The sequence below is a fragment of the Atractosteus spatula genome, chromosome 3 (genome assembly GCF_055471065.1).
Source record: "Atractosteus spatula isolate fAtrSpa1 chromosome 3, fAtrSpa1.hap1, whole genome shotgun sequence".
Classification (NCBI taxonomy): domain Eukaryota; kingdom Metazoa; phylum Chordata; class Actinopteri; order Semionotiformes; family Lepisosteidae; genus Atractosteus; species Atractosteus spatula.
In genome coordinates, this window is record NC_142708.1 from 21,909,537 (window position 1) to 21,918,399 (window position 8,863).

An 8,863-nucleotide genomic window follows, 5' to 3' on the forward strand; every position below is an offset into this window, starting at 1 on the left:
ACATTGTAAGGAGCAACATCTTTTCCAGTACATTGTGAAGAAGATTTGGACTAAGTTGTATTAGCTCTTATAAACATTAGAGGGCACCCTAATAAGCTATAAAACCGAAATATACAGTAAGATACCAGTCTACCACATTACTAATTATTGAGATAACAGCTGTAATAAGAGACATGCTTGAACTCCTGTGTAATCTGTACAATGTAATGAATATAAAGTCTAATACTGGTAAAGGAATCAATTACTTAATTAAAATTAAAGGTAGCATACATGTATAAAAATACAATACATTTTGTGTATTTCACACAACACCACACAGCAAAAATACCATGACTGGGCACAGTTATTTTCTCATGGTTTACATATGAAAAAACAAGTATGTAATTACAGAAACCAGTAATTATACAATTATCACCATATCCCTTATCACAGAATTTATTTTCAAGTTGGTGCTTTCACAATGTACAAAACTAATGAATCTCATAAATATATCAAACATAAATGTACAGATACCAGACAAAAGTTTAGCAAACATTTAGCAGGAAGGTTATGTATTTGGAGGATCTCAGAATAATAAATTATTTAAAAATGCAAATAATCAAAGCAGAATGTCTATAAATACAAGAAAATAATTTGTTTGAGAGATCTATAAACATTCACATCAGTAACAGAACAGATAGACTGAACCTGTTTAAATGAACCTACAAACGTGACTCTCACAACAGGACTTACACATATTAAACAGACTGTAAACCCATCATCTACATCACAACCTGGATCATAGGTTAAAGGAGTGCACGGCCACTCAGTCTTACTGCTGAATCATAAAACTGCTCAACCAGGTGACCAGATGACATCATCCAAGCATGAAAAAGCAAATAAGTTTACAGGAAACCAGTAGTACCACATTTAGCATCAATGGACCTTAGGCAGTAAGTGGAAACGTCTTTTTGAATAAAATACACAAACTACAGGTATATTCGCTCATGAGTCAAAATTGAGCAATTCTGAAAGCTTGAACCATAATTCACATGGAGACAAAAGGAGAAAACAATAATGAGAAGCTAAATGGATCTTCTACCAAGAATGATGATGGCTCTATAAGAGTTTGGGCCTGCTTGAGCTCTGTAGGTACTAACCATTTCACTAATAAAATAAACAAAATGGTGGAAAACTTTCAACATAGATTTATATTTCAACAAACCAATAATTTGAAGCACACAATTAAATCAATTAAGGAACATTTAAAGAGGAAATGGCCACTGCAATCAGCTAGAATCCAATTCAAACTTTAATTATGAGTGCCATAAAATTGCCAATATTAATGCATTTAATATCCTTTAATAAAAAAAATAGAATTTCTCACATGACAAGAGGCCATCCAAAAACACTCCAGTTATCAGCTTTTCCCAGATACTTTGTTTTTTCTAGTTTTAATTATTAATTGAATGTATTTTTTAACCTTTGTTACACACTGGTTACTTTGCATTATGTATCCATAAAGGTGAATATTTCTGTGTTTGTCACTATTTCACCATTACCAGGACTCATCAGTGAGGCATTGCTCATATATTCATATTCACATAATTCACAGGAACAACTTGCTTTTCAAAACACATCATAATCCTGAAAGATGTTTCTCATAAGACACGTTTCACTGTCCACTATTAGGTATGCTCTGCTAATAAAAATAGTGCAAAAATTTTCTGTCATTGCGGTCTCTGACTTAATATGCAAAACAGAATAAGAAGTGTATTTTGACTGACTCCAGCATTGTGAAATGGTGAGACCTCATTAATATTCAATTTCACAAAGTTATTGCAACTGTTTGCTATGAAAATACACCAAAACACTCCATTGTGTGGGACATAGACAGAAGTGCTGAATAAAGAATACAAGCCATAACATTTACCTTTTAGTATTTCTTTTTAGAAATAACATTTAGCATTTATTTAGACAGATGCAAATATTTCAAGCACTGATATTATGCTTGATTCTCAAATATGTTAAAGTTGAACAGCATAATAGGTAGGGAATTTAGCTTCTATGCCTTTAAGCATACTGCCCTTCAATACAGTACATGTCCTTGTATTGTAACTACCCCACATATATCAAAGCATAATGAACAACTGATTCTACCATTCCTTTCAGAGGCTGTTTAATGTTTTCATTATGTTTTATAAAGTGGAATAACAAGTAAGAGGTGGTGAAACAGTGAGAGCCTTGTAGTGGTACTGTGTGAACTAGAGACAGCCTTCATTCATGCACGTGGGAACAATTTTGTTAATTAACTATAATAAATGTAAACATATTCTTCGTTTTTCCTATACTTCTTCTTTTGACAAGGTTAAAACAGAACTTGAAACCAACAGCTTTAGATGCGCTGCTTCATTTACTGTGCAGTGTCTGATTCTAATAAAGTTGACTCAATAATTCCCTAAGATGTTTTTAAGACATCGTGCTTAAAATGAGCCATTCACTCTGAATGTTACTGCATTCAAAAGACTGCATTGCACAGTAGAAAGAAAAGTGCTGTGTATTGTTTTTTTCAGTTTTTTTTTCCACAAGTGACTTCTATTTCGAGTTAATTAACCACCTTGCTTATGGTAACAGCCTGCTAAGAAATGAATCTGTGCAATTCTGCATCAAAATTGACTTCTTTGCATTATTATTAGAACCACCTACTTCTCTTATCCCTGGGAAAAAAGGAAACCTTGATGCAACATTTCTTAAAAGAGTCAATAGGTCTTCAGTTAAAAAACAACAACATTGGACCACAGACAAGAAAAACCAGGAACCCCACCCGAAAGATGTGTCTTTGTGAAGGTCAGTAATCAGTACGTTCATGTCCAACACATTTCCTTTAATCATACTTAAAAGGAAACACCTTGGAGATAACAAAGTCCTTTCCCCCAGGACAAGAAAATAGCTTCACCCACTCCCAATATCATTTTTCAAAAATCATCTTTCTTGCAAAATTTAAGAAACACAATATTTTCCCAGTCAGTCTTCTCAGGTTGGAGAGGTTTTAATTTGCACCTGGACATGTTTTCAAAGTGATTCTACTGAACCTACCAAAGATCACAACAGTTTAAAGGCAAAATAAAACATCTATGTCAGAAACCAAAGGTGCACATTTCCTTTTCTATTGTAGCATACTATTCTGGCTAGAAAATGTCTTTACCAAGACAAACCAAAATTTTACCAAGAGTATCACAGCGTCTGTGTGTCATCTTGCCTGGGATTTCAGTCCAATGGCATTCACAAAGACAAGTTTCTTTATTATGGTAAAACATATAGCTAGCTACAAATTAAGCAAGAAAATAATAAAAGAAGGAAGAACCATTCTAGTTAATTTAAAAAAGAAGGGTTATTAAAGAGAATATTTTGCCAATTGAACAAGCAATCATTCTGATCGTAGATTGTACTGTTACTGTGTGACTGTCCTACAGTCTTGTACTTTAATATATGTCTGATTTAAGACACCTATCTCATAGAAGAGTATGAAGACATTCCATAAAACATTTTACACTATACTTTACCATTGTCAATAACAGGCATTACAAGACATGACACAAACAAGCAGTTTAAACCACATTTTGAGGTAGATGTCCTATAAATGTGACATAGCACTAAACTGAGGCATACAAAAGACTTTGTGAACAACCAGGTCCCAAAATAAATCACTGTCACAGCCACTCATACAGGCGCCACTACTAGGTCCTTTGTACAGGGAACACACCACCTGCAAATTACTTTTAAATCGGTAACAGAAACAGTGGAAGCCATTCGAAGACACAGTTGGATACAATACTATTCAGTCACTAGACCAACACAGTTTACATAAAGGTCTTAGAACAAGCAACTCATGTATTTACCACTTTTATCAAATGCAATCCAATTCATACTACTGTAACAATCACTATGAGACCAAAAGTCAGATACTTATATATCTATATAAGCTAGAGCAAAGTAAATGGTTCTTGTTCTATATTATCAAAGTAGTTTCTACTACATACTAAATACCTGAGCCTAATCTAGGATAAATCATAACTTGGATACGAATAAGAACAGCCTTTCAGAAAAAGGAAAGCTTTGATCAGGAACGTGTTTTTTTTTTTGCATTACAACACTAATATCTCTATTGAAAATGATGGAGTTGAACAGAGTTGCAGATACTTACTCTACAAAAGATCTTTGATAGCTATAAAGTGAAAAAACTTAACACATTTTCTCCATAATCAAAGGTTTTCTCGGTTTTGAGGGTAGAGTATGGCAAAGCTTTCTTCATTATAAATTCAGGTTTAACATAAAAAACAGGTTTTCAGGAAAAACACTTGTTCTCATCACAAGGGTTTCAAGTGTAATAAAGTATCCAATTATACATTAAACTTTTAATTATCTGCAATTCACATATTACTTTGGCTTAATACCTTTTTCCATTGAACAAACAGATTTAAAGATATACTACCTTAGTTCACTTGCTGTTTTTATGTAAGAGAAACAGAAATGTTCTCTGCACATTGTGTCGACTTTATCAGAAATTCTTTGCCAATATTTAAATTCAATCCTCTGCCCAGCCATTCTTCATTAATTCTAATGAAAAACCTCCCTAGTCTGGCAGCAAAGGCAGCCATTAATCTTTGAACTGTAAACTACCAGCAAATTCAAGTGTGAGGCCAAAAAACTACTACGTAAACAGACCAAATGGCTTGAGATCCATACAAAAAATATATCAGGCATAATTACGGTGAGATCCATGGGATTTTTTTCACCATAAAATCTTTTGTTAAAAAAAAACACAATATTGCAAGCTTTTATGCTTTTTGGAGCAAATGATGCCATTGAAAATGACTGCTAAGAGCACTGCCCTGCAATATTTCCAGCCATTCCCAAGGCACCCCAACACTATCTGAGGCTTTGAAACTATGGCAACCGAATAAGAAAGCAGGCTCCATGATTAATAGATGAAGATCCCAGTGACAATCTAGCAAGGCCATAACTCAGGACGAGCACAGATGCGCTTACATCAAACCCAACTCCAAGTGCACTTGCCAGACACTTGAATAAGGACAATGGGTTTCCAAGAAATGCATGATCACAAAATAATTTAAGACAAGTGGATGGCTGTCTGCTAATCATCTTGATACAGTACTTCATTTTGTATTTTAATTCCTTTACATAGTATTCTGAAGCTCTAACTTTTTTCTTTTAACACAAAACCTAATTTACAATGCAGATTTCAGTAGGAACTGCTTTTAACTATTTAGTTTCAAGATCTCTTGGGTTAAAGCATTTGAATGCTAACTTTTAAAGTACCCCGAGTTAGAAAGGCACTTTTGAGATGATACTCATGAAGATCGCACCGGGTAAAAATAACGTGGGAAAAACAGATTCCGTTGCTTTACATTTTTAACATTATCGTTTTTATTGTAAATAGTCGTTGTCGGTTTCCGATTCTCTGTAAGTGAACTTTCGAAAAACTCCGTCATTAAACGGTTAACATGTTACATCAATTCGATAACAATTCGATTTTCATATAAATAACTTTTATATGAAACCAACAGAAATGCTGACCTTTTTCAAAGTAACAGATGTAAACCTGAGTGGTATGAATGAATTTACATTGGCTTACAGTTTATAAATACTTTAAGTGAGTAATTTATAATTACATTGTCATTTAACCTGGTGTCTAATCTCTACGCATTATTTACCTATGAAAAAAAAACACGAGGTAAAACGAACTGTTTTCAGAAAGGTAGTTATCCAAGAAGTATAACCTTAATCAAATCTTTGTTGAACCTATTCTGTTATGCCGTTTCACGTTTTTCACTTCATTCCCAATACGTTCCGTTTTAAGTCCACAAAGATAGAAAGGGGTTTTAAGATTGTAATATACATATATTTAAATACCGATGTATTTCAACGGACACAAAAAGGCTGTGATATTACTACACACCTCCCTCGTAGGAAAGGATGCGCTCAGCGCCATGACTTGGTTACAAGGCGGCACACGTATTAGCGGGGGTCAATTTAATCCTAACACCGTTGCTGTCAGCGATTGTGCTCTACCCAGGGGATGTGGTTCATTTTATTCTTCCCCTGCTTACAAATGGCTTAAATTATTGTAACGAAAGAAAAAAAACGAAACCAGACTGCAAACAGGCACTCGACTAATACTGTATATTTCTACGTTCTTTTTCCAAAGAACTAGTTCCTAAAGCATATGGTATTTTTCGTTTAAACACAAATGCCAACTCCTTAATTATCCACATGGTTTAGGGTTATACTGTACATTGCGACTAGACATTGTGACACTAACATAAAAGACTAATAGTTCTGTTTAAAATTTCACGCATTTGAATCCTGATAGCCTCTGCGTTTATTGGGTCCGTGCATCTCTGGGAAGCTGGTGTTTTGTTGGAATATGATTTTACTTTAGTCCCTTAAAACTTCTTAAGGAAGAGGCATAGTGTTTTGCCCGAACTTCAGAGTTTAATGCCTTGACCTAAAAGGTACGTTTTTCTCGCCATGTTGGACTACGGGAAAGCTGCGCTAAACTTTTACAAGTTCAGAAGTTGCTTTAAAATCAATAAATAGCTGAATCTCACAGACTTGCCCAATACGCATATGATCTCTTCCAGATACAAGGGACCTCGCTTGTAAAATGCACAGTCTGATGTACAAAGTATCACTAGCACTGACGCAAACACATTAGCAACTGATTTAAGACTCCGTGTCACGGATGAAAATCTTCAGGAGGACCACTCAGCGCAGATTACTCTAAATGTTCTTTGGAAAAGGTGAACGTTTTGTTGCTCATCTTGTTTCAGGGGCACATAAAGTCACTCCGCTAACTTGAGAAATCCAAAGCTTAAAGATTTTTTTAAGATCACATATATACGGATACATTTCTGTAAACCAGCAGACGTGAGAAAATGTTTCCCTTGAAAGACAAAATTGAGTTAAAGTGGAGATATGTTTTAAATTATTTAGTGTTCTATTTCTGTTATGAGCCACCTAACTTTACGACAGGACTTCACAATGTAATGAAGGCTTCCTAGCAGCTAACACGGCCAAGTTACAAGCTGAGCAGCTCACATTTTTAGATGGGAAATATATCCACAGTAAAACTGTCACTACATATATTTTACTCTTGCAAAACACGGAGTGGAAAATGTCTCTATATTTAACTAAGGGACTTTGAACATAAAGAGTGATTACAAAATCAAATGAATATGAAAATAGCTTTGCTTTATACAAAATAAAGGCAGACCATCACAAATAGAATAGTCCCTGAAAACACATTGTTCGAATGAAAGAGAATATACGATACAGCCAGCCCTGCTGTACAAGTTGAACATTTGACAACGTCATGTTAATATGCAAAATAATAATACATACACTTATATATAAGGGAAAAAAAAACAATCCACAGACGCGCATGCAAAGAAACTTAAGAAAAATACTCTACCTCCTGCTCATGAATAGGCAGCAGGCAAGGATAGCAGAACTAGCTGCAAGACCGTCCCGTTAGTAATCCATTTAAGATTTTGCCTGGGCAGTTCCGATTTAAAGTATCTTTGTTCTTCGTATAACTACATGAGTGTTTAAGTAGAATATTTTCTTTTAGAAATCTGTGAAGAGTACGCGCTTTTGTCATACAGACCGTGAGGGAGCTTTGAACAACAACTTTTGTTCTTCAAGCGAGAAAATCCAGAAGAAATCCACTTTCAAAGCCAATGTTGTTTAAATCCTTTAAGGAAACCGAAACAGAATAAATCTTGCCTCCAAGAATTGACCATGTAGTGTCCCGAACCTTGTTCATTCGCAGCAGGCTAGCACACCGCTCCTCACAAAAGCTCCTAGTCATCCTATTTGGAGATGAAGGTTTCTTACTAGCGCACACCGATCCCAGCTGTCACTCGCTACAAATGGGGAGGAGTTAAATTCCAGACTGGATCACAGTCATGTGGATTTGGATTCCTTGTGCTACCGTCCATACAGTATTTACCAAATGTTTACTTGAAGGGAACCATAACGTCTATAATTAAAACAATATAGAAATAGAGAGTGAGTTTTACTTTGCATTACTAATTAAATTCTTTTTATATGTTCAATAATTCAATGGTTTCTTACAGGTAAACCTTGTTTTACCCTGATGTCCTGGTTGTGTTGTCGTTAAAATGGTTTAATGATGCGTAAAATACACCTGTCTCACGTGCGCAATTTCTAGGAAGGAACCAACAATTCAATAGGAAACTAGAATATCTCGTCTACAGTTTTACACATGGTAAACAACGTGGCTTTATAAGTTTCGTATACTTATTGAAACGGAAGAGCAGACGAAATGCAGTTCTAGGCGGCTAAACTGTGGTCTTTTAAACTCTCCTTTGTCATGGAGGAAGAAACCCAACTCCGGTGGGCTGGGATTTTCCAGGCACAGTGTTTCTAATCGCCCTTCTTTCTGATCCCCTTAATAGCCAATCAGTTCTGTGAGGGAAGAGGAGAGCAAATCCTTTTAAAGTTGCTGCTTCGGTATTGCGATTTCAGTTGTGCTGAACATGCTTTGTTTTTTGTGCATAAATCCATGTTTCTTAAGGAACTATGTTCTGCTGCTCGTTTACCACACATTGCGATATCTGTGGTACAAGAACTCTCGTACATACAAAATACATCTCCAGAAATCCCTCTCAATTCTTCAAAGTCGCAATTGTAAAGGGATTACCTCTATAGCAATCTATCTATAGGAGTAATGACGAAGCGTACGGATGACAGGCTTGGCAGGCTGTAATACAGACGCACTGTTTTACACGACAGGTGATTTTGTACACAATGTTGAAGACCGACATAGTTTATGAAT

At 35.3% G+C, this 8,863-nt stretch overlaps 1 protein-coding gene across 3 annotated transcripts in view; it reads right to left on the reverse strand.

Annotated features, from left to right (window-relative positions):
* The window catches only part of sema6a (sema domain, transmembrane domain (TM), and cytoplasmic domain, (semaphorin) 6A), an 84,737-nt gene extending 76,827 nt beyond the window's left edge, over nucleotides 1–7,910 (reverse strand). For 2 of the 3 annotated variants that reach the window (XM_088910820.1, XM_088910819.1), the window contains exon 1: nucleotides 7,475–7,905. The gene's annotated coding sequence lies outside the window, so the exon portion shown is untranslated. Of the gene's footprint in view, nucleotides 1–7,474 lie in introns of all 3 variants that reach the window. The other variant, XM_088910818.1, reaches the window with a different exon arrangement.
* Between the last annotated feature and the right edge of the window lie 953 nt (nucleotides 7,911–8,863).